Source organism: Podarcis bocagei, assembly GCF_964188305.1.
Source record: "Podarcis bocagei genome assembly, chromosome: 3".
Taxonomy (NCBI): domain Eukaryota; kingdom Metazoa; phylum Chordata; class Lepidosauria; order Squamata; family Lacertidae; genus Podarcis; species Podarcis bocagei.
This window is the reverse complement of record NC_138127.1, coordinates 29,864,480-29,889,918: the sequence shown is the minus strand read 5'-3', so window position 1 is coordinate 29,889,918 and position 25,439 is coordinate 29,864,480. Positions and strand designations below refer to the sequence as shown.

At 41.5% G+C, this 25,439-nt stretch overlaps 1 long non-coding RNA gene across 3 annotated transcripts in view; it reads right to left on the bottom strand.

Annotated features, from left to right (window-relative positions):
• The window catches only part of LOC308583036, a 266,940-nt gene that overhangs the window by 3,030 nt on the left and 238,471 nt on the right, over positions 1 to 25,439 (bottom strand). The window contains exons 5-7 of one of the 3 annotated variants that reach the window (XR_014006008.1): positions 17,167 to 17,255; positions 13,563 to 13,679; positions 4,084 to 4,174 (exon numbers count right to left, since the gene is read on the bottom strand). This is a non-coding gene — a long non-coding RNA (uncharacterized lncRNA). Of the gene's footprint in view, positions 1 to 4,083; positions 4,175 to 10,590; positions 10,681 to 13,562; positions 13,680 to 17,166; positions 17,256 to 25,439 lie in introns of those variants that run through there. The other 2 variants (XR_014006009.1, XR_014006007.1) reach the window with 2 other exon arrangements.

Sequence of the window (25,439 nt, the reverse complement as noted above, 5' to 3'; positions counted from 1 at the left end):
GACTTTCACTTTTTGAAATGTGGCAACCCTACCATTACAACACTCGGCCATGTCCCTGTTTATATGTGTGCTTTGCAACACAATGTTTTAGAATGGCATGATACTTATGTATTGCAAGATTGATGTATTGCAAGAGAAGATGTATTGCACTGATTACCAACTTAGCTTGTTTCCATTTGCGAGAAAGAAACAGATGGAGGTGGAGAGTCTAGTGGCTGCTGTGTAAGGAGTGCGAAGGCATGCTATGGATTGGAATAGACATCTAAGCACACCAGGAGGTTGAATACAAAAGAGCCCTGGTAAAGCCATTTCCTGGTTGGAAGCTACAGCTGTCAGTCACAAAACCGCGTGACCTGTTTCCCTCCCTCTTGCCAGTCATTTTCCTTTCAAGGAATAGTTTGTCTCTCCAAATGTCCAAAGTAAGTCCAAAGCATTAAGAGAACCTCAGTTTGCTTTGAACCACTTTTGGACTCTGAAGTCGGTTGCTTGTTTTACTGATTTCTAGTTTTATTTGGAAAATGTATAGGCTGCTAAACATTGGTGAATATCATCGTGATACACATCAATAATACAAAAATAAAATAAACAAGACAGGCAAAAATAGTTTCCCAAAAGAAATCTGATACTGCCTGTTAGTAAATGCATCCTTCTGGGAACCTCCATAGAAATAAACACCAAACCATTTAACTACAAAGGGCAGTGTGCTCCACAAGGCAGGTACCAACTGTTTGGGATTCAGGATTCAACCAAAGTGAAAACACACTCCTAATACACAGTCCAAACCTGAAGTTTGTTTCTTGCATTATTACAGATTCCTTCTGTATAGCCTCTCCTCCTTACAGAGGGGAGGAGTTGTGAGTGGGAGCCGTTTCTCGCGTTGGCAGGGGGTGTTCCGGCCCCTTCCCAGCTGTCCCAGCTGCCGCGCCGTGCCCCCAGGTAGCCAACCAATCAGGTGGAGCCGCTCAAACACGGCTGTGGCAGTCCTTCCCTTTCATTGCGCTGCTGGTTTTCGTCGGATCACCCACCCACCCTCCCTTTAGTTCATTGTTTGGTTCTTGACATTGCTATGGACCTGTGGTTGGTCACCTTGGTTGTCCAGGGGGCCTGGTAGGAATTTTTATCCAACCGGCAAATTGGCACCGGCCACTTGGTTTTTCGCCTACTTGGTAGCAAATCTTCACAACTTTTTTAGGTATTGGCTGTTAGACATTGGAATATGTTTGTATATTGGAGGGCAGGGTGTGGCCATCGCCTACCCTTCCGCTTTATGGGTATTCTGGTAAAGGAATCCGGCGGTCGTGGATCCTGTCTGACGCCCTTGCTGGTGGCTAGGGCCATGGCACGACCCCCAGTGACATCAGGGAAGCTTTCAGTTGTATTTGCATCAACAGGCTCCTCCCACTGGTGGTTAACCCTTGGTAGATTCACCCCTCCCTGAGCGGGTGGAGTCACGCTCTGTTGTTTTATCCAGTGCCTAAGCCAATACCTCTCCCATGCTGTAATCAATAAAGTTGTGGCCTTTTTTTATCCCATTAACCTATTATACTGTGTCCATGTGTCTTTCTTATCCTCAAGAAGCGGGTGGCAGGTCCTTGAATCACAACTGCATCTTCTCTTCTTAGGGCCATTAGGAATGTTGTTGGTAGGTATGTTTTTGAGCTTCCAGTTTGAAAACCACATTTGGTCTGAGTTGCATAAGCATCCTGAACAGGCCTGAGAATATTACTTTCAAGCCTGCAACACAAGCAGTGGCTGGAAGCTCAGCTGAACCCGTCGAATATAATAATATGTGTGTGATGCAGAACAATTATTCAGATTTGCAGTACAATAAGATGTGATTGTATATAATCAACTGTGTGACAGACTTTATTTTCAATCCCTTACCTAATAATTCTTCCCATTGAGCTGGCCCTTTTTATTGTCTCAGGATACAGAGCTGACATTACATGTCTACTTTTTATTATATAGGCATAATGCTTCCCTCAGGTAAACTAAAACCAAACCAAACATTCACCCTTAAGGTATATATCTTGTGTACATTTTGTAAATGCCTCACCTTTGGACCAGCTGAACACCAATGTTTATGGTATACCATATGCCACTAAAAAGTCTTGCTGCAAAGGATTGAGAAAGAGAAATCCTGGGAATCAAGCCAGAGCTGGTTCAGCGTGAACTCTGTATCTTGCTACAGAATATTTGGAATTACACTTCTGCTCCTTGACATCAACAAACGACTACATTACAGGCAAAAATGACAGGCCTGCGAAGTTTGTTTTCTGTGAGTAGCCAGTCATTTTAACGATTGTCCTGTGCTGCTTTTAGTGTGTTTTTTAAAAATATATTTTTACATTTGCTATACACCATCCATACATTTTATTAAATATATAAATAAATACATAAATAAAACCCTGTCCAGATTCATAACATCACAAAACCAACTTGTCCTTTAAGATACTCAACTAAGGCCCTTCTTCATCCGCAGAAGAGGTGCATTATACATCTATAAAGGATCGAGCATTTTAAGTCTTGGTGTCTTGACTTTAGAATACTCTTCCAGGGTGACATTGTGCTCTTTTGGGTGCCAGCTTAAGATTTATTTTATTTGTCCAGGTTTATATTTTAAAAAAATACTGTATTGTTTTAGCTGGTTGAATACTTTAAGTTTGTTACTCTGCAGATTTTATGTTGTTTCTGTTCATCACCATCAGGTCATCAGGGTGTAATCTCTAAACCAGCCCAAAGCCTGATGAGGGACTGCTGCATGTGCCATAATTACTGCTCCACCAACCAAGAGAAGCACCAGTATGCTCTCAGAAAGCTCTGTTGCTGTAGGGGGACAAATCAAAGTATTAGGGCACGTCAAAGTGACCAGGAATTCACAGGATTCCAAGGATCTCATTTTCTCATTCCCCCTGCATAAAAAGGACCCCAAAGCAATGCCAGCCTTAGACCTGACATATTTAATTATTTCCCATTGGTCACAATGGAAAAGAAAGTAGAACAAAAGTTGTGGCTGCAAAATAGGTTTACTTGGCAGGTACTTACCTGCTATTAAATTCAAAGTCAATTCACATGGGTTATCTCTGTTGTATACAAACGGAGAAAACAGGTATTGCATCTTAAATAGGTTCAGTTGGGAAGCATGGTAGCCTGCACCCTTCAGCACCCAAACTGTATGACTGGTAGTCATTGCAGTGAGACACACTCTCTCTCTCCCTCCCTCCCTCTCTCTGTGTGTGTTGAAAGGATCTATAAGCTATGCAGAATTTGATGAAAAGTTAAGATGGGGAATATTAGTACAGCTGTCCTTTCTCTTCTAAATTGTCTGTGAATAGATTACACATCGATGGCTCATTAGGCACAGGGTGTAAGCTTGTTTTTAATGAGTAACAAATCCCCCTGCTACTTCCTACTCTGTGCATCATAAAAATGTAAACAAGTATGCATTAAAATATATGGAACACTCAATGACATTCGTAGTTGATTTTGTTCATCTTTCTACAAAATTTCTGTGCAGATGGCACCGAAATCCACCACAACTAGAATCTAGGATTTAGCTGAGGTAGAACAATTTTCTGATGAGAAATGGAACGTGACATATTCCATTAACTTCTAGGCATAGTCCAGCAATACCATCTTTGCACAATCCTAGCCTCAACAGCCTTCAATTTACATGCCCAGAAGCCTAAGAACCTATCAGTAACGAAATCCTCTTGGAGCCGTACTTTCTAGACATGGGACAAGTGGAAGTATGGAAGTCTTTTGAAAGCAGCTGCCCACCTTAAATAATAATGGTGGAAAGCAGCAGATGTCCAGATTGCTAGCAAATGCTCTTGTATTACAGTTTACATTTGCCAATACACTTCCACTGACACGAGCAGTGTCATTTTCTGGTAATGTTTGGAATTAGTCCCTTGGGTCACCAATTCCCAGGCATTATCAGATGATAAGTCAGAAACTGTGATTACTTAAATATTTTTCAAATCCTAGGACACTCCGAAAAGGATACAATTTGCAGCCATGGGAGTCTTATTATGGTGTTATCCATACAGATACTGCCAAGGGTGAGCTATTTGGAGGAAGCTTAGAGATGGCCAAATCAGTCTTATTTCTCATCTGTGTCAGTACTGTGTGTATTCAGTCATAATATGTTCTAGCCTATTTCTGCATCAAACTGTAATTAAAAAGAAAAAAACTACATGAAAATTCACATTCGTTAGAATGTGGGTTTTTTGCACACATATTAACCTTAAATGGGCATTTTTATACACATTTTGATTCATTGTTTTAACCAAGAATTGTAGGGCAAGATTCAGAGAAGTGTGAAAGTGTGAGAGGGAGGTGATAATTGCATTCTGATCCATGAATTTGTCTGGAAGTGTGACACATGTCAATTCACTTAAAAATGTGAACCAAATGAAATCATTAAGCAGCACTACAAAAATGGCAACACCATTACTGGAGACCTTTTTCTGCTCGTGTCTATGGCCAGACAGCTATATGATCACACTCTTAGAAAACCAAGCACCCTCCCATCCCCAAACCCCACCTGGCTTTACTAGCACCTGCTTGGTGGGTTAAAAGTTGTCATTATCACTACCCCAACACCTTTTGCATGTGTTTCAAGGCCATTTATCAGCTAAAGACAGATTTAGAAGAGTACAGAAACCAAATGAACACCTAAGGCAGAACTTTGTTCATCTAGCTGTAAATGTTTGGGGTGAGGGTACAGAATCCAGAAAGCTTATTTAAAAAGTCAGATTATATTCAGACATTAGTGGACTATGAATGTTTGACAACTAACCTACTGTGAATCACAATTCTATGCTACTTTTCTGGTCAAATGTGCAGGAAAACAGAAATGATGGGTGCTAGTACCTGGAATTATCCCTGGCAACTGCTGCAGCAGTGGTCTAGATGCAGGGTTATGTCTTGGCTAAAGCCTGCAGCAAAAGTGTAAATAATAGGACCAATATTTCATAATGAGGTTATTGGCCAACACTAATGATTTCAGTCCCAATTTGCCTTTCCACAATTGTCAATGCCATTAAATTTAAGATGGGGTCTTTAATGAATGTTAGAAGGATGTTGGATAGAAACTAAGCGGTTTCCAGCTGTAATGCTTTAAGAGATATGATTTTTTTTTACAAATGGGTAAAAGTTTAATGGTAAGGATTTGCTGAACTAACAAATTGAACTGGAATACAAAGAAGGGAGGTATGAGGAGGTCCGAGGAAATAAGTGTATGGAAGATATGTTATTGAAAATTAATGTGTGTTTTTAACTGTTTTTTATTTTGTATGTTTATTTTTTTCTTTTTCTTGTTATATCTTAAAAACTTTTAATAAATATCTTTTTTTAAAAAAAATTAAGATGGGATCTTGAAAAGGGCATGGGGAATTAGATATCCAAGCTTGCATTCAATTACTCGCATTCAAACCCCATTGAAACCAAGTGGACTGGGTATATGAGCTTTGCAGGGAATGCATTATATTCACGTCATGAAAATCAAAGCCATAGTTAGCTTGAACCACCCACTTGAGAGCTGCTGGTAGTTAAATCTAGGATATTCACATTGGAAATGCAAGCCCTGCTGGCCCTGGCAATCAGCTTATTGGAAGAGAAAATCCCATTTCATTGTCTGCTTTGTAACTCCAAGATGCCGCAGTCTCTCTGTTTGTGTAACTTGATAGGGAACCTGTGCCTAACTACTTTGATCAACTACAATTCCCATCGTCCCTGATCATTGGGTATGCCGGCTGATGAGATCTGGAGCACAATACCACCTGGTACCTAACCCATTTTACATTGGCAATTCAATGCTGAGGGAGCCATTTAATTACCCTTTCCTGCTGCCTGTCTGTTCCTACCCCCAGGTGTTCCAGGCATCTGCTGCCTGTACAGTCATTGGACATAGACCTGGCAATAAATATCTCCAAAGATATGCATACTTCCACATTTGGCTCATGCTACCACTTTTGGTGAGAATATCCAACAGTGTAGGAGTTTTGGGACATGAATGCTGATTACCACTAGGAACGTTTCTACATTAGACCATACATATCTCTTAAAGGTATGTTTATTCATGATGATGAACCCAGTGATGCTTGGTTGCTGCATAAAGACCTCTCAAGCAATTGTGGACAGCACTGAAGTCATGTAAAAGCAGAAGTCTCCAAAGATGTCCTCCAAACAACAGTGGACTGATATAAAATATTCATTGTATTTTCTTGTCATGGATAGATGCTGCAATCAACAACTGGCAGGTTGGCTGTCAGTTGAATGCGAGTGGTTTTTCCTACCCTCCAGAATCTCAAACATATGCCACAAGATTGCCAATTTGCTACATTAGTACCTCCATACACATCGTAAACCTGTCTAAAAAAGTGTTATGAACTGCTTTAGGACCTGTTTTATCTACATGGCAGTGTGCTTCTTTTCCTCAGCTACTAATGCTTCAAAGCTAAGAGAAGAAAATCAAGAAGAGAAACCAAAGAAAAATTGGATCCCATATCCAGATTGTATTAAGCAACATGATGATCATAAACATAACCATAACATAATATTCAAAAATGCTTTGGGCACTGCAGGAGTGGAATATAATAAAGACCCACATATAAATGGGTATTAAAATTTAATAAAACATACAATGTTTATAAAATAACAAGCACGGCACCAAATAGCCAGACAGAATGCCATCACTCAAAAGACATTTTGAAACAATTCTTAACTTCCTGCTACAAAATTGTGGTTATGTTGCCAAAAGCAACACTCAGTATTAATAATCGGTACTAGTATATGAAGCAGCATGTCAGCACTTAGCTTCATAACCCACAAATCTATTAAATCTCTGCCTATTTTATTACTTTTTCACCCAATTTGTTCTTATTTGCCTTTCTTAGAATATAGTCTTGCTGAATGGATTTAGGTTCACCCCCATTAACATTAAAGGTGAAATGAGATTATCTAACTTTTTTACAAATGAGGCAGATAGTTTATTGGGAGTTCCTACTGACTTTGGGCACCATTTAACAGGAACTTCTTCCACACACAACCCCCTCGAAAGGAATGGAAGCTGTGCAAGAGCATCCCCATGTGCAGGAGAACTTCCTGGTCAATTATGCCACATCTGCTGTCTTCAACAGGTATGGAGCAGGTATGCAAAGTGAGGCTGAATTTTAAAAACATCAAGCAAGCTACTGAAAGAAGTCTCTGGAGTAAGAAAATGAATGATGCCTCCCTGTCTACATGTCTTTGCTTCACAGCAACTATCAAAGTAAGCATTAGTTTTCTTTGGGGGAATTTATCCAAATCTCACTTCAATATCATGCTTAAATGTTGAAGTAAAATCACCTCTTCCCCTCCCTCTTCTTCTCTCATGATACTGTATTACTGATGAGTCTTGGCAGTGACAAATGACAAACTGTGTATTCCTCTCTTGGCAGTTCCCATTTGCATTCTGCTGCTGCCGTGCCTCTCTCATTGGGACGGAGGGAAAATAAAATTAAAAAGGCAGAAGTTCTGAGGAGAACATGAAAGCACCCAAAACTGCAGCTGGTCAGCAGTTTTGCAAGGCAATACTCTATGGTACAGAGGGCATGCTGATAAGTAAGAAATCTGAGTTTAGAGGTGATTGGGGGGATTAAGAAAAGTATTTCTGAAAACTTCCCACTTTTTAAAAAATAATAATAAAACCCTTTGGAGAGACTTTAAAAATCACTCAGATAAATGTGAGAGCCCTTCAGAATGAAAATGACTCAGAACAGTTCAGCTAATAAGTTTCATTATGAGTGTGAGTTTCGTATGAGGAGAAGGTGGACCAATAAGATTTCAAGAGGAGCAAAATACTCATTGAACAGGGACTAGCACAGCAGTTTTAACCTCTGGCAAAGGCCGGCTGAGGCAGGGTCAAAGCAGCTCCACTGGTGGGGTAGCACATCCACCCCCAGAGTCCCTCTGTGTGCTCCATGGACATAAATCAGAAGGTGTGGCCTTATACTGAGTCAGATTAATGGTACTTCTGGCACAGGATTATCTGTTCTGGCTAGCAGTGGTTCTCCATGGTTTTCAGAAAGAGGGCATTTCCAGCCCTGGAGATGGCAGCAATTGAACCTGGGACCTTCTGCATGCAAAGCAGATACACCCTTTCCCTTCTGCATCCAGCAATCTCCCTGTCGGTGGTAGAAACCAAAGCAGCAGCCTGAATCCACCACATCCAAAGCTCCCTTATTCCTCTAACATGCCCATGGAATGGGGTCAGGGGTAGATTTAGGGCCGTGTGAGGGGGAGGCACATGTACTAGGCACTGAGCTGAGATGGCACCACCTGAAAGCCTGGTAAGTGAGGCGCTGAGCTTTGGGAAGGGGGCACGAGGCTCGGACAGGGTTCTAGAGTCCACCCACCTTCTTCTCAAAGCCTAGTTAGAACTTCACCAGGTTTGGGAAGGTGGTAGGAGGGTTCCAGGACCTGGCCAGAGCATTCACGCTTCCCTTCCAAAGCTGGGCACCTCCGCATAGGGACAAACACAGGGTGCTGTAGTACCCAAGTGCACCAATGACTGGGGCTCCTACCTACACCAGCCTCAAGCTTTTGCAGGTATTTCCCCTCTCACGGATGTCAGTGGGGCGAGGGATGAACAGACCACTCCTCCTTACTCTAGTCTAGTCCTTCATGGAGAAAGCCAGCAAAGCTCTCTCTTACACACAAACACACACACACACACACAGAGAGAGAGAGAGAGAGAGAGAGAGAGAGAGAGAGAGAGAGAGAGAATACTAAATGTGCCTCTTCGTTACTTGAGATCCTCTGAATTAGAACAGAGAAGACCAGGGAGCAAAACTGCAAGAATCCCTGGTCCTGAAACCATTGAGCGTTCCATTCAAGCCCTTCTAGATTTCACTGTAATCTTTTTCCACCTTCAGGGAAGCAAACAAACAAACAAAAAAAGCAAAAGAGCTAATGAAAGGCAGGAAAAAAAGAACCTCCCGCTAGACATGAATCTGGCAGCTCTAACACATATCTCAGCAGCACTGATTTCCCATGTGGCCACCTCAGATCGCTAGGCCTCAGCAGCCAAACCAGAATGGATGGCAATAATAATTAGAGACTGATGAGAGAGGGGCCCAGAGGAGGGCCAATTTTTTTTTAAAGAAGAGTTAATGAAAGGAGGGTGGAGTATCCAAAATTTCACAAAGGGTATGAAGCAAAATTAGATAATCAAAGAGTCTTTAAACAGCAGAAGCCACCCGGTTCATCTAAGAGCACAGTGAAAAGTACCTGCCACATCAAAAATTGATCACAACTAAGGAATGTTAATGTGTGCTCCCTATCAGGCCAGTAAGATTCAGGGTGACCCACAGCTATTATTTAACGTCAGTATCAGGCCATTTAATTTTCTGCTTCAGTTCCTTTCCCACTCTTCTTCCTCAACCTCTGCCTAATGGCTATTCACTTTCTCTACATCTGATGTTCCTGCTCCTCGAACACTGTGCTCTGACTGGCATTTGATGACAGACTAAACTCTTCCAATAATGGCACCCATGCTCTATAATCAACTGCCATTTTCAATGTGCTAATAGTTCACAATGTGTTCCATCCCTTTAGAATGTGTGTCGGAAAGGAGGAGGGAATGACTCTCATTTGAATACATTTACTCTTCTTCTCCACCGCCTGAATTATGAGGAAGATGAGTGTTCTGGTGCTAATTTTGTTGATTTCTGGAATGTGAATTATTTTTAATGTCCCACTTTAACAACCGTTTGCCAGATATTCTGAACCTGGTTGTTGGTTTTTTTAATGCAAAGAACATACCTGATATTTATGAGAAGGCAATGTCAGGTTTTTATTTTAACGTTGTAATTCATATGATACACATGACAGAAAATGGCTCATCTGAAGATTATTGCCTCACTCTAGAGATCTGCTTGCAATCAGATATTCATATAGATCTCTGGGAGAGCTGATCCACATCAGCAAAGGAATATGGGCAAGCACTAACTTTCTTGATTGAAATTAATGAGGCAGACGGTCTAAATGAAGGTTCTGCATGATCCATGGATTAGTAGAAACAGGAAGGGGAGAGTAGAGAAAATAAAATTATGGTACTGTGCTATTTAAAGCAGTAGTTCATCTACACCTTGGAAACAGCATTATGGTAATCCTGTTTCAGAAAAGATATAACAGAAGTGTGTCCAGGGTGGGTCACAGGGAAGAGTAATAACAACAATTAGCAGTATGAAACGCCTTGCATTATAATACAGTGGTACCTTGGGTTAAGTACTTAATTCGTTCCAGAGGTCCGTTCTTAACCTGAAACTGTTCTTAACCTGAAGCACCACTTTAGCTAATGGGGCCTCCGCCGTGCAGCCAGAGAACAATTTCTGTTCTCATCCTGAAGCAAAGTTCTTAACCTGAAGCACTATTTCTGGGTTAGCGGAGTCTGTAACCTGAAGCGTATGTAACCTGAAGCGTATGTAACCTGAGGTATCACTGTACCTGCTTCTCACAAGTTACATAATACTTTGGTATGAATACTTACAGAACATAACTGCTCTTCATCAGCTGTGAAAGGCACATCAGTGTTGCAAGCATAGACTTTCCCTTTTGAAACGTATGGAAAGAGATATGTAGTCCTTTCCCTTTTCTTTTAATGCTTCAGCATATTGTAGCAGGGGTGGAAGCCTATTTCAAATGTGCATAAACCTTTCATAGGTAATACAGTACACAAGTGCTTTGCACACAAAAATTCCATAGGAAATATTTTAGTGAAAAGTGACCCTAAGATTTATTAGGCTAAGAAATGAGGGGTTTTTAATTTAAGAACAGAATGGTTAATTAGAAGGATGATTGAATCACATAAAGTCATCTTAGGCTGCAATCCTATGCAATAAGTCCTACTGAACACAATGGGACTCACATCTGAGTAAAGATGCATGGGATTGAACTATAAGGTTCCAACAAAGGAGGGGCGGGAATAAGGACATTTGTCAATTAACGTACCTAGAAGTCATCTGGTGAAATTAGCATTCAAAATCCAACAAACATAATTTATACATACATCTGATTTCTTTGTTTGTTTGTTTGCTTGTTTGTTTACTCTTCAAATCACCCAGTGGCTTGATTTTAATATTAGGGTGTTTGCCTGAAGTGGTAAGAAGGAAACATAGAAATTCCTACTGGTCCCTGTTGATCCTCCCAGATTTTAATCAGTATGCCATAAAACAAAACAGGACCTAGCCATGTGCACAGGAGGGGGAAATGTTTGTGTTGGAAGAGAAGAGAATGCCAATGCACACTACCTTTCGATAGAGCCAGTGTGGTGTAGTGGTTAAGAGCGATAGACTCGTAATCTGGGGAACCGGGTTCGCATCCCCGCTCCTCCACATGCAGCTGCTGGGTGACCTTGGGCCACGCACACTTCTTTGAAGTCTCTCAGCCCCACTCACCTCACAGAGTGTTTGTTGTGGGGGAGGAAGGGAAAGGAGAATGTTAGCCACTTTGAGACTCCTTCGGGTAGTGATAAAGCAGGATATCAAATCCAAACTTTCCTTCTTCTTCTTTGATAGACTCTGAGCTGAGCACACACAAAAACTTTAATAGGTTTCTTAGCTCCACACTGTGAAATGCTTACTGAGATGGAGCAAATTTTATCAAAGAGCTACAGAAGTTCAACCATGAAGAGGCCATTCTATGTGTAGTTCTGTGCCTTGGAGGACTATATGGTTAATGAAGTTCCCCCTAGGCTATAAAGAAGGTGGCCATAGCAGCTGTAGTGTTTCATTGAGAAGGACCGTGGAATGCAGAAGCTCCCAGGTTTAATCCCTTGCATCTCCTAGTGGGGCTGGGAATGTGGGGTCTGAAATCTTGGAGACCCAGTTCCAGTCCATGGAGTCAATGCTGAGCTAGATGAAACAAGGGTCTGGCTCATTATAAGGCAGTTTCCTATGTGAGATGTCTTGGATAGTTGACACACATCCATCAGGTGGGGTGCTAAAAACTGTTCCTGGACTGTACCCCTTCAGATGGGGTGGGGCATTGTATGGTATAATGCTTCTTCGTGAAAGCAAAACTGCATGCATATAGAATCCCAAAATAATCCTGGGAACTGTAGCTTGTTAACTGTAGGTGCTGAGAGTTGTTAGGAGACCCCTCTTACCTTCACATATATTTCCCAGAGTTCCCTGAGAAGAGGAATTGACTGTTAAACTACTCTAGGAGGGAATAGGGGTCTCCAAACAATTCTCAACACCTACAGTTAACAAGCTGCAGGTCGCAGGATTCTTTGAGAGGAAGCAATGGCTGTTAAAGTGGTATCATAGTGCTTTAAATGCTCGGTACGAATGTGACCTTAGATAGCAGGGGAAAGTGTTTAAGCATAGCTCTTTCATATACTAGTTATTCATTTGCAGGGAATGCTTCCTTTTTTATATAACCCCCCCCCCCCACATGCAGTCTGAAGTAGTGAGCTATCCAGGAGCAGTTTTATTGCCTCAGCTGCTGTTTGTGTGAAAAACCAATCCATTTCTATTGGAACCAGCTTGGAATTTATGACTATTTTGTGAGTGTTTAGCCAAAAAAAAAAGCTCATCTGTTTCTAAGAGCTCTGGTGAGGCTGCACATACACACAACAGTGCCCCAGGGAACTGTTACTGCTAGTATTAGCCATGGCTAAGAGGCACTCTGAAATTCAACCTGTCCCCATTGCCACCCCAAGCAGGAGAGGATTTTAGGTCTGGATGGGGGGCAGCAACCACATAAAACATTTGCAAGGAGCAGTTGAGACACCAGAGCCAAATAGAAGGAACACTCATAAAACAAAAGTCTGCTTTGTTGGGTGGTCTGGTTATGTAATTTTGCAGTAATAAACAGAAGTTTCATTGAGAGGAAAGGACCTAACAGTACATAACTTTCTGGTTTTATCTACAAAGGAGGCTGGTCCATCTGAATGCAGCCTGCGCATGTGAAGAACCTCATGAAATATTCCGAGATGGCAAAGAGCTTCTGGAGAAATGATGTTCAACTCATAATACATGGAAGCATTGTGAGTCAAACCAATGCCTATTCTGAACCAAGGTAATTACAACATGGCATCTACAGTGAGAATTAGTTCTGTGTTATTTAAAGCTGCTTCTAGGGGAAAGAATCCAGTTTGGCTGATTTACTGTAATTCTAAGCTAGAAATGGTGGCAGTGCCTAAAGTAAGAACACAGAGGTTTCCGTTTTCAGGACTGTGCGATTCACACTGAGCTTGCTAGATCTTGGTCATCAGTTTAGACTAAGGAAGATTAATAAGAGCATAGCCACAGTTAGCAAAAGCTGGTAATAGCAGCAATGTTTAAAAACCTGTGAATATAGAAAGGTCTTCGTATTGCACCAAAATGATAGCAATGTGAGCACCAGTGACCGTTCCTGAGGAAGGCCTTCCACTGGCAAGATGCCGCCACTGAAAGGACCCTCTTCCTGGTCTCTTCCCACCTTCTGCTGCTGGGAGTGCCTGAAGAAGAGCCTCAGGTGTAGATCTCATTGTATGAATGGGTGGTTATGAGTTACTGCAGTGCTGTTACCTAGCACAATAGGCCCAGTATAAATTGCTTGTCTGAAAGGGTCCAAAGATTGATGGCCTTCATAATTGACTGATGACTTCACAAGATTTCAGATATCTCTGTCCCCCGCCCAAGCATCTGCAAGAGGCAGTGAATGCACTTTAAGACTGTGCATGTACACATCTATAGACTGCAATTACATAAGACGCTTAAATGGTAGCAAGACACATTGAACTCAGTAGGGCATATTTGTGGATAGACATGTATAGGACCCTAGAAAAGAGCTCCAACTGGCATATTCCCTGGGTGAGATTGCACAGTAAGACCTAAACATAAAGCATGCCAAGATTTCCACTATAATCATAAATATAGAGTATAATAGGAACTGAAAATTACTCAATTTTGCTTCTATGAGGGAATTGTGGAAAGGGATTACAGGTGGTGAGGATGTCATAAATGAATGCTATGCTAGAAATATCACAATTAATTCAATAATTGTTTTTTATGAAGTGCTTTCTGGAGCAATTGCTAAATTAAATAAGTCCCAAAGGAACAGTAAGAGTTAGGAATGGCATTTATAAGAGAGACATGGAATGTAAATCTTGCAGGAGTTAAGAAATGTTTATATTTAATACAATTAATTCAAAAGTTTTCACAAGAAGCAACCACCCAGGAGTTTTCTAATATCAAGTCCTCCAGGGTTTTTAATTGTTTTGCAACAAGTAGCAAGCTCTTATTAATTCCTTCAGCGGTTGTTTTATTAACTTGAACCAGAATGAACTCTGCTTGGCACTAATGCAGATATCATTAATACATATAATATCTGGAGTTATTATCTAGGGTAAAAAGCTATCAGGGACCAGACTAGGAACATTATTTTATCACCATTTTAAATTAGCTAATCAATAGTTCATGTGCATGTGTTTATACATATTTGCTTTGGTACAGACTAGGGGGCTGACTACTTTCATAGCGCTTTCATGTCAATAATAACAGCAATAACCATACAAATGAACCATAACTCCCATTACACTGGTGTCACAACTAGAAGCCCTTTACAAAAAAAATTGAATACAAAAGCAGATGGCAATGACCAGACCCTCCCCACTCCTCCCTCTTGCATCCAATTCTAAATTGATGTTTTAAAAATGTCTGCTGGGTGCCTGAAAATTAATCTCATTTAAAAATTAATTTTGAGACAGTGAAGGCCTCTAGGCTCTAACATTTCTAATGGCATCATCTAGTGTACCCGCATGCCCTTCCTCCTGGAATTGGAATAGCACTGAGAAGCACAATTTCTAACACTTCTGACTTGTGCTGCTTCCTGGAAATGGTGGCAGTAAGGATCTGGTTCAAGCCAGGTTTCCTACAGAGTACACATGACAGGTATCAGATATCCCCATGCAATTTATACTATATTCAAGGCTAATATACATAATGAGAAGTACAGTTTCCATTATGCTACCCAAGAGCGGACAGCAAGAAGGGGCTTGGGCATTTAGTTTTCATTTACCCATTTCAACAATTTGTATACCGCTTATTCAGCCATCTCTAAGCAGGGCACAAGAGACAGAAAACTAGAAGACTGAAACCGTAAAATCAGAGTCCGATTAAGAAACCCGCTAGAATTTTTTATTACTATCTACAGAAAGCATCAGAAGTTCAACAGGGAAGGGGCCTACCTGACCTCAATTGGTAAGGAATTCCACAACATTGGGGCCACAGTACCGAAGACACTGCTCCTCGCAGATACAAGCCCTGCATCCAAGCCACAGGGGACCACTAACAGTGACTCCCCAAAGAGCTCAGGCATAAAGCAGGGATAAAAGGGATCAGGTGCTCCCTGAAGTATCCTGGACACAATCTGTGAATTTTGTAAATTAATAGAAGAACCTTGAACCTGGTCTGATAGCATATAGGCATCTAGTGCAAGCCTGCAGTCACTAGGGCCAGTGTATCTTACTGGGTGGAAAGACCAGGCAGTGGGGAGGTCAGTGGGGAGTGTCCACTAATGTCCCCATTCTGAGCAACCTCCCTACCACCTCCCCTTCATGGTAACCTAGAGCGATGGCAGTGCCAGGAGGCCTGGTAAATGGCAGGGCACCTCCACCCTAGCTGCTCCTAAACCTAACCCACCAACACTGCAAATTCATAAGAAAATCTTAGGCACTCCTGCAGCCTTTGTATTGCAAATGAAACCATCTCTTCCACGACTTCCCACCACCAAGTACAGAGGAAGGACATAGGAAGTGGGACATAGGAAGGCCTCTTAGAATCAAAAAATTGTATAGTTGGAAGAGATCCTGAGGGTCATCTATTCCAACCCTTTGCAATGCTGGAATTTCAGCTAAAGGTCTGGCTTCATTAAGACATGACCAATCCCATTTCAGAGTTTGCATGCAGGACCCAGGCTTTGCAAAGGAGGGAGGAAAAGTGACATGTACAATATGATAAGCAATTTGTTTTGCATATGATGTGTCAGACATGTGATGAAAACCACAAACGATTTCAAAGTACTATGATGTCCAACAAAACACTATAGATTGCTAATCTCCTGTTTTTTCACACATACATTTTTTAGGAAATCAAATGTAACAAATACATCCAATTTTAGTCCGCTTAGTCAATCTTTGTGGAATACTAACAGCCTGTTATGAAAGTACAGTGTTTTCATTACCGATACTGTAATGGAACACTGAGTTCCTGATCAAGAATGACAACAAAATAGCCAAGTAAAATTTAATTTGAACATTTCTAGAATTGTGAGGGTTGTTTGGTTTTTTTTTACTTATATGGAATTAATTTGCTCTTCCACATCAAATACTTAATTTTTTTGTCTCTCATCCTCCCCCCCCCCCCACAAAACATGTAGTTCAAGGAAAATTATAGACATGGACTGAAATCCTGCACAGTGCTAAACTGCTCCAAAATCCCATTGAAATAAGTGAGATAAGTGGAATAAGTCATGGAATGTTTTGAAGGATTGTGGCAGAATCATGAAATTATTCATCAGGGAGGGTTTGTGAGGTAGGAAACAAAATCTCTTGTTTCCTTTTCTTCTCACTTGGGTGGTGTCGGGGGAAACCAATCCTTGTGTGCATATACCAGCCTCTGTGTGCACTGATGTGGTGGGTATACTGCTGTGCCTCCACAGAATGAAGTCACTCCATCATTTTCAGTGGCAGTGTCAGCTACGGAGGTGGATGAGGCAAAAAGCCGAGAGAAGGATACAGAGGAAAACAAAGAGAAAGAGCTGAGATCCAAGTGAGGGGTTTGTCAAGTTGACAGCAGGAAGGGAAGGAAATGTTAGAAAGGGCAGGCAAAAGGAGCTCAGGATAAATAAACTAGAGGAAGGAAGAGAAGACAGTTTGGCAGGAGATGCTGGAAATGAATTTCTGAGGACAGAAAGTCAAGGCCAAAGACTGTCAAAGAAATGAGCCCATCTAAGGAGACTCGGAGTCTGAGAGCTTGCCCCCCTTACTGCCAAAAGTACTGTTGTATTTAATTAGGAAAGGCCTTCCTTTGTTGCATTCTGAGTAATCTCCCCAGAGAAAATGATGCATCCTTTAAAAATGTAACTTGAAATATCCCACACCATGATTCAACCCACTTCTGCCCAGTTCACCTTGAAGGTCCTGTGCTTTAAAAACCCTTCTTCTGTGCCTGCCACAGACGTCGGTCCACAGGGGAGGGACTCCAGGACAACCAGGCTATCTGCAGAGATAAGGACATAGTTTATTATATTATGTCACACTCTTCCCGTTAAAAAAAAGAATTCATTATACAATTGTTATGAAAGTGCCCACTTTTAAATAGGTTCCATTGGTTTTCATGGATTTGATCCTATGTTGAACATGAGTTCAAAAAGCAATTTGGCTTCATAGCAAGGGGCCTGGTGCTTAGTGTTTGAGCTCAGTAAAGTGTTGCAATAAGGCTGGTTATAAAATTAAGTGGGGGATTGGTGAGGTCAAAACTGTTGCCCCTTTTGCCTTCTGCCTTCTTTGAGATTGTTGCCCAAAAGCTCTCGCATGAGTTCTGGTTAATGCATCACATGTCATACATAGGGATTGGGGGGCAGGGGGCAGATTTGATTCAGTTCACTCACACTTTATGAAACACTATGAGATCCAAAACTCAACCATCCTTTGAAATCTGCATGGATCCAAAGCTCACCATGTAGTTCTCTAAGTAACCAATGTTTACAAAATGCATTATGTTTAGAGAAAGTGTGCATAAAAATTAATATATTAGTGAAAGTAATATACAAAAATGCATTATATTAGGAGCAATCATTTGCAAAAACATGTAAAATAGTCAAAACTGCACACAAATGTGTGTTTATTAGGAGAAACTGACACTAAAATGCTGAAGTATTTTCATGAGGATTTCTCTTTTTTAAAAGTGCGAATTGCTGGATAACTGAATTTCAGATTGGAAAAATGAGAAATGGAACAAACCAAAATTGACAGAAGTTTTCATCCCTAGTCATACTGCAGGGGAGCATTGCTGAATGATGCCATCTTTCTTGATTTTTGATCAGTTCATGATGGATATTTTTATTCTGATGTGGGTAAGATCAACAGCTATGGGCAAGGGGCTTCACTGGCTATATGAAATCTGCCTGCTCACCTGAGTTTCTATTATTATTTGCTTTGTTTCCCACTTCAGGACAAGTTTTACTTTGATAAGGCAGTGCCAATGGATTGTTCCATATTTTGTGCAACTAAGAGTTTAGTCCATTCCCAGATTAGGCACCAAGGAAATGAGTAGGACCTGATTTATTTTACCATTATTTGGGCCATTTCCTTTTTGTAGAAAAGGCAGCCCTGGGCAACACTGATGAATCATGTCTGCCTTTATTTATTTAGCATTTGAATTGGATGTCTCTTTGTCTTCTGATGTGACAAAGGAGCCTGCCACTTCATTAACTTTTGGGGGAATTCAATTAAATACACAGTAATTCTTGTTTCTAACCTGCTTGATGACAGGCTACAGGAGTTTAAGGATGGGGTTAGGATATTTTGGATTTTTAAAAAACCCATGCATTTGGATCTTCTTAACTTGCCTTGTCACATGATGGTTCCACATAAAAATTCCCCCATTCTTCTCCAGGTGAGCATGTTGTTATCTTTTTTTATTAGTATGTTGATAGCTCATCACCTGATACAAATAGAATTCAGTGATTGCTAGGAGACTGGCAAAAAGGATCTGGTGATACCTGTAACAGTAATTTCCAAAATCTGTTCACCTTTATCCAGTTATTATTAAAGGATACAAAACCTATTTCTCCATCACTGGAGTGTTGAATAATAGGGAACTTTTTTGATTTCTGCAATATACCAGCTCTTTGCTACCCATCCTCTCTGAGCAGTTATAGTATTCAACTGCCAATGTCTTTCAAAAATGATTTGAGCTTTCCCTAACTGACTTACTATGAACTCCCAATCTTTTGTTCTTATTTCATGTAAATACGCTACTATTGTAGATTCCCATCATTTGGTTAGGCTGCCTGCTGAAGCATCATATGACCTACACATTTGATCCCAATTTTTGAGGGATTATGACAGGGTTTCATTGTGGAGGGAGGTTAAGTTTATGAAAGCTTCTCTGATCTCTAGGAGCACCTTCTCACAAAAGAGACAAATTGCTTACTAAATGAGCATGATGAGAGATTGCCACATAGATACGTTCAGGACCTAATAATGTGATCAAAATTTCAAATCCAAAATGAAAGAAAGAACTAATGCTGGAAGGATTGCAACCTTCAATTAACTGCTTAGATTAACTGTTCACAAAGAAGCCCCTGAAAACACTTTTGATCAGCTGACTCAGGCAGCAGATTTATATATATAAAAAATCACAATATATATTAATACAAGTACTTAACAGATAACTTCAGGCAGCAATCACCATCTTTTTTTAAAAAAAGCATTATGTCTCCTCTTTTCCATAGAAGGTAAATCTTTCTTCTAAGGCAACCTTTCTCGACCTGTGGTTCCCCAGATGTTGTTGAACAACAACTCCCATCACCCCTAGCTAGCAAGGCCAGAGCTCAGGGATGATGGGAGTTGTAGTCCAACAACATCTGGGGACCCACAGGTTGAGAACCACTGTCAGCTGTAACCAGTGGCGTAGAGTGGGGGACTACAAGGGTGGTTGCTTTGGGTGCATAATGTTAAGGGTGCAAAATTTCAACAGCCAGTGCTGCCTCAATACAGCTGCCCCCTTCTGTTGCTGGGCTCTGTTGCAAATGACTTCTCCTTGCAAACCAGGAAGTGACCTCTCCAGACAATAGAACAACTCTTCTTTTCTGATCTCTATGGCTGCAGTCTCTTGGGAGACACGTATGCCTTTAGGCAGTTGAAAGTGCATATATACTACGTCCATTTCCCTCTCTCCCACACATCACCCTCTGTGCAGGCTCGGGTGCTGGTAGCCCATGCTACACCACTGGCTATAACTCTTATATGCACCAGGCAAACACATCACAAAGCCTTTTCCTTCAGAAACTTATTTTATCAACATGCATATTTAAAAAAATATTTAAAACTTAAACACGTATATTCACAGAAACATAGGAAGCTGTCTTACCCTGAGTCAGAACAATTGTTCCATCTAGCTCAGTACTCTCTACACAATTGGCAGCAGCTCTCCAGGATTTCAGACCGGCCCAATTTGGAGATGTTGGGGATTAAACCTGGGGACTTCTGAATGCTAAAGAGCTGCTCTACCACTCAGCCATGACCCTTTCCAGGAACCCAAATCAAGACGGAAATAAAATAATGATTAAAAATTCACATGAATATGATTTCTACTGCATTTTGAAGAAATCCAAAGATGGCATCGCAAAGAGTGGGTTATATATATATATATATATATTGCACGTCCTACCATTACCACTGCCAACCTAGCAGTTTGAAAGCATGTCAAAGTGCAAGTAAATAAATAGGTGCCGCTCCGGCGGGAGGGTAAACAGTGTTTCCATGCACTGCTCTGGTTCGCTAGAAGCAGCTTAGTCATGCTGGCCACATGACTCAGAAGCTGTACGCTGGCTCCCTCGGCCAATAAAGCGAGATAAGCGCCACAACCCCAGAATCAATATTTCAGAAATAGACTGGAAAGAGAAGCTGCTGAATTGCAACTCATTACCAAACTTAAAACCATGGAGAGACCTGGTCTGAACAAAGACATTGGATTCTTATCTCATTATACATGACTAAGATATTTCTCACCTTCTCACCCCTTGCCTTTTCCTGTAAGACCTATTACAGTCGTTAAGAGTCGGCAACAGGCTCATCTCAGCTATCTGCCAATCTCCCATTCCCACCACCCTTCTGAGTAATACCCCTCCCCACCTTCTCACTATATAGAAGGATCTGGCAACTTCTGTTTCAGTGTATCTGAAGAAGTGTTGCATGCACACGAAAGCTCATACCAAGAACTAACTTAGTTGGTCTTTAAGGTGCTACTGGAAGGAATTTTTTTATTTTGACTATGGCAGACCAACACGGCTACCTATCTGTAACTGAACCCCAGAATCGTTCATGACTGGACCTAAAAGTCAGGGGTCCCTTTACCTTTACCACAAGTGAGCCATTTTTTCTTAGCTTCAGCCTCTCTTCTGCTTTGTGCAAATAATGGTACTGTCCTGTTATGGAGATAACAATACTGTCCACCCTACCTATGTGAGTGCCTTAGACCATAAGAGGCTGAGATCTGGCCTCTACCCTTTTGAGAGTATGAAGTCCTTCACACAGATTATCTCAAAAATATATGTACATAGAAACGAGGGTAAGGTAGACAGCAAATTGCTGAACTTTTAACCCATCTTTGCATTTTGCCTCCATCCTCTTTTGACAGGCATCAAAGGCAGTGATGCTAGAAAAACATTCTGTCTAAAACTTATCACCAGTCATACTTGGAGACATGATTAATTTGCTTTAAGTGGTTGCTTAATAGCTCCATAATTATTAAGGACCCTCAATTTTTCTATTATGCATGTAGACAATTTTGACACTTTCTCAACTTTGAATGAGCTGTTTACAATGGTACATTAAACAAATACCTTTGCTGTGCAATTTAGGCTTCAATCCCAAGTATGCTTACTGGGTAGTACCATTGAAATCAATAGGATTTTCATGTGTTTGAGATACAGTGCCACTGACATAATTAAAACTGAAAAGCAGACAACTTTCAGACATTGCATCATACTTCAGAAAATTGCCAAGTAATTAATGCTTGATCTTGTTGGAATTGTTTGGGGGGAAATTCTGAATGTTGTCATGTCTAAGCTACAAATCAGCAGAGATGGTAGTTTACATTTTTCTCATATGTTATTAAGAAATTTGAATGGCAAACCTTAGGGAGGACTAATCCAGTGAGTCTGGAATTCTGTTCTGTTCTCTCAAACATGCAGTGTATCTGGCTAGCCCACAGAGATCTTTATTATAAGCCATGGCAATCAAGCAACGCTACAGCATAGTAAAATATAAGTATTTTTTATTTTTAAAACGTGAATTTATTTTGGGAAAATGCTGGGTGATATTATTAACTCTCCTAGACAGAGATCTGTAGCCATACAGATAAACTAATCTGACCCCAAGTCATTATGATATAATGCATGAAGCTACCTACTTATTTTCATCTCAAATCTATGTCATTGCCCTTTGGAACCCTAAGCAGATTAAGTCCAACTTCCCATGCAGTCAAACCTTTGGACAAGCTTAACCTGAAGCAGGCAAAGTGGTGATAGGCTGCCTCTGGCCTGCTTCCCAGCAAATCCAATGTTCCTCTTCATTATTCGTTTTGACTGCTATGGATGTGAGCTGCCCTCTGTTACTCCTATGGGAAGAAATCAAATGCAACAGGAATGGGCAGGGAGAAATGTCTGCTTATAATAGTGCTAGCCTCCTAACACCTGATCTGATAAAGAAGTGGAAGCTATTACAGCATTGTCTTAGTTCCTTGTATTTCAACAAAATTATTATCTCGATACATTATAATTAAATTTTCATTCTGCTCTGCATGCTCATTGAGATGCTTCATGCAGCCCTGAGGTGCATGGTGAACACTGTTTCCGATCCAGGCCAGTGGCTTGGATTCAAGTGTAAAGCTGCTTGACTGAGTTGATAACAAACTGCAATTTAGCATATCATCACTCAATTGACTTTAGGGAGCTCTGCAGTGGACCACTGAACTTAGGTTTGTGCTTATGTCAATGAGTGAATAGCTTTGCTCTCAACAAGTGTTAGAGGAAGAGGGCTGTTGAAAGGCAACTTTCCTGACCCCTCTCTCCTGCTAGCCCCCTGAGTCCTCAGAATTTTTTTTCTGGCCTCCTAAATAGAGTGGGTTGTGGAGTTTTGCTTCCCCTTCCCCTCGAGTTTCTTGAGCCACAGCCTACCCCATTCAAAGGGCTCTCCCAAGCCTCGGGATATGACTCTCCTGGGCTTGGGGATTTCCAGGGTAGGAGAGTTAGAAAAGTCATCAGTCTTCAGTCCCCTACCACTAGCAGTTCTCAGGATCCAAGCCCATATGTCCAATTTGTGTGAGCATATTTTAAGATGCACCAGTATAGAGAAGCTGCTTAGTTCCACCCAAAAACATGTTGATGGAGAATGGAATGGGTCCATTTCACTTTGACAGAGCTCTGAAAGAGATTGTAAGATCCACAATAGATTTCACACTCTACCCCAGCCTTGTGCAAAGAGGCCTACCCTTGCCTCTTTCTTCACATGCATGTTAGGGGCACAATCAGGTTTCAGAAACCATGGGATCACAGATTATAGGAATCATAGAATCATAGAATCATAGAGTTGGAAGAGACCACAAGGGCCATCGAGTCCAACCCCCTGCCAAGCAGGAAACACCATCAGAGCACTCCTGACATATGGTTGTCAAGCCTCTGCTTAAAGACCTCCAAAGCAGGAGACTCCACCACACTCCTTGGCAGCAAATTCCACTGTTGAACAGCTCTTACTGTCAGGAAGTTCTTCCTAATGTTTAGGTGGAATCTTCTTTCTTGTAGTTTGGATCCATTGCTCCATGTCCGCTTCTCTGGAGCAGCAGAAAACGACCTTTCTCCCTCCTCTATGTGACATCCTTTTATATATTTGAACATGGCTATCATATCACCCCTTAACCTCCTCTTCTCCAAGCTAAACATGCCCAGCTCCCTTAGCCGTTCCTCATAAGGCATCGTTTCCAGGCCTTTGACCATTTTGGTTGCCCTCCTCTGGACACGTTCCAGTTTGTCAGTGTCCTTCTTGAACTGTGGTGCCCAGAACTGGACACAGTACTCCAGGTGAGGTCTGACCAGAGCAGAATACAGTGGCACTATTACTTCCCTTGATCTAGATGCTATACTCCTATTGATGCAGCCCAGAATTGCATTGGCTTTTTTAGCTGCCGCGTCACACTGTTGGCTCATGTCAAGTTTGTGGTCAACCAAGACTCCTAGATCCTTTTCACATGTACTGCTCTCAAGCCAGGTGTCCCCCATCTTGTATTTGTGCCTCTCAATTTTTTTTGCCCAAGTGCAATACTTTACATTTCTCCCTGTTAAAATTCATCTTGTTTGTTTTGGCCCAGTTCTCTAATCTGTCAAGGTCGTTTTGAAGTGTGATCCTGTCCTCTGGGGTGTTAGCCACCCCTCCCAGTTTGGTGTCATCTGCAAATTTGAAGCTGTGGTGTGATCTGCATTCTTGTTAGGTTTTACCCTGGATGCTCTTAGCCTCTAGAACAAGATGGCAGTGTCACTGGGGTTGAGATGCAAATCAACTGCATAACTTCATAGCCTCATGCATGGGCTACTGATGTTTCATTGGGAGATGCTTCATTGGGAGACTTGTGGAGATTTCATCCATTATGTGGGAGGGAAGGATAGATTCCGGTGTTGTCTAGGTTATGTGGAAATGCACCTCTTCCTCCCTGTATCCCTTCCTTCCAGAACAGTACAGGGAGAAGACAGTGTCTAGGGGTTACCTAGGCATCAGAATCTGAAGATTGTTTACACTGGCAAAAAGTAGCATTGCCAGTTGCCAAGACAATATAATGGGGCAGGAAACCTCCAGATTGTTGGACTACAATTTCCAGCATCCCTGAACATTGACCATGCAGATTTGGGCTAACGGGAGTCAGAGTCCAACAACAACATCTGGAGAACATTAGATTTCCTGCCCCAGTTATATGAGAAGCTTGCTTGTCTTCCACACAATGCAGTAAGTCTGATGCAGCACAGTGCTAGAAGCTAGACAAGCCTCCTTATGCTTGGGAAAGGGCCTTGCCTGTCTCCCAAGTCTGGGGAGAGTCAGCAGCAACAGTGTCCACAAATTTTGGTGGGCTGACAGCCAGAGATATTTTTTTTGAGAGCCCTAGAGATAGTATGTGCATGTGTGTGTGTGTGTGTGTGTGTGTGTGCGCGTGCGTGCGTGCGTGCGTGCACGTGCATGGTGGGGATGAAACACACCTCTAGTATAGATCATTACTGACCAAAAAGTTTGGCAAGGGTTCCAGTGAAACTTGAGTGCCCATAGCATGGAACAAGAGATCCTTTGTGCTTTGTCTGGTTTTGGTTTCTGTTTTGCCTCTAGCCTATTGGGACACAACATGGAGCAACACAGAAGAGGAAAAAAATTGGCAGGTCTGACTATAACAGAGCTGAGCCTGTAAGTTCCCAAGTTTCTATTCAGGTGCCACAAGCCTGACTTGTCATTCCTCATGCTGAGCACCTTTGGTATAGATAACATCTGCTGAATAAGTTTATTGCTGGTTTCCCTCCTCCTCCATTTGACAATACTTATATGTCACTGAGGACTTATGATCATTGACACTTGTCCTCCCTTAATTAAACTAGAACGTCCCACTAATCCCCCATGAGCTGCATAGATTGGGATTCAACAG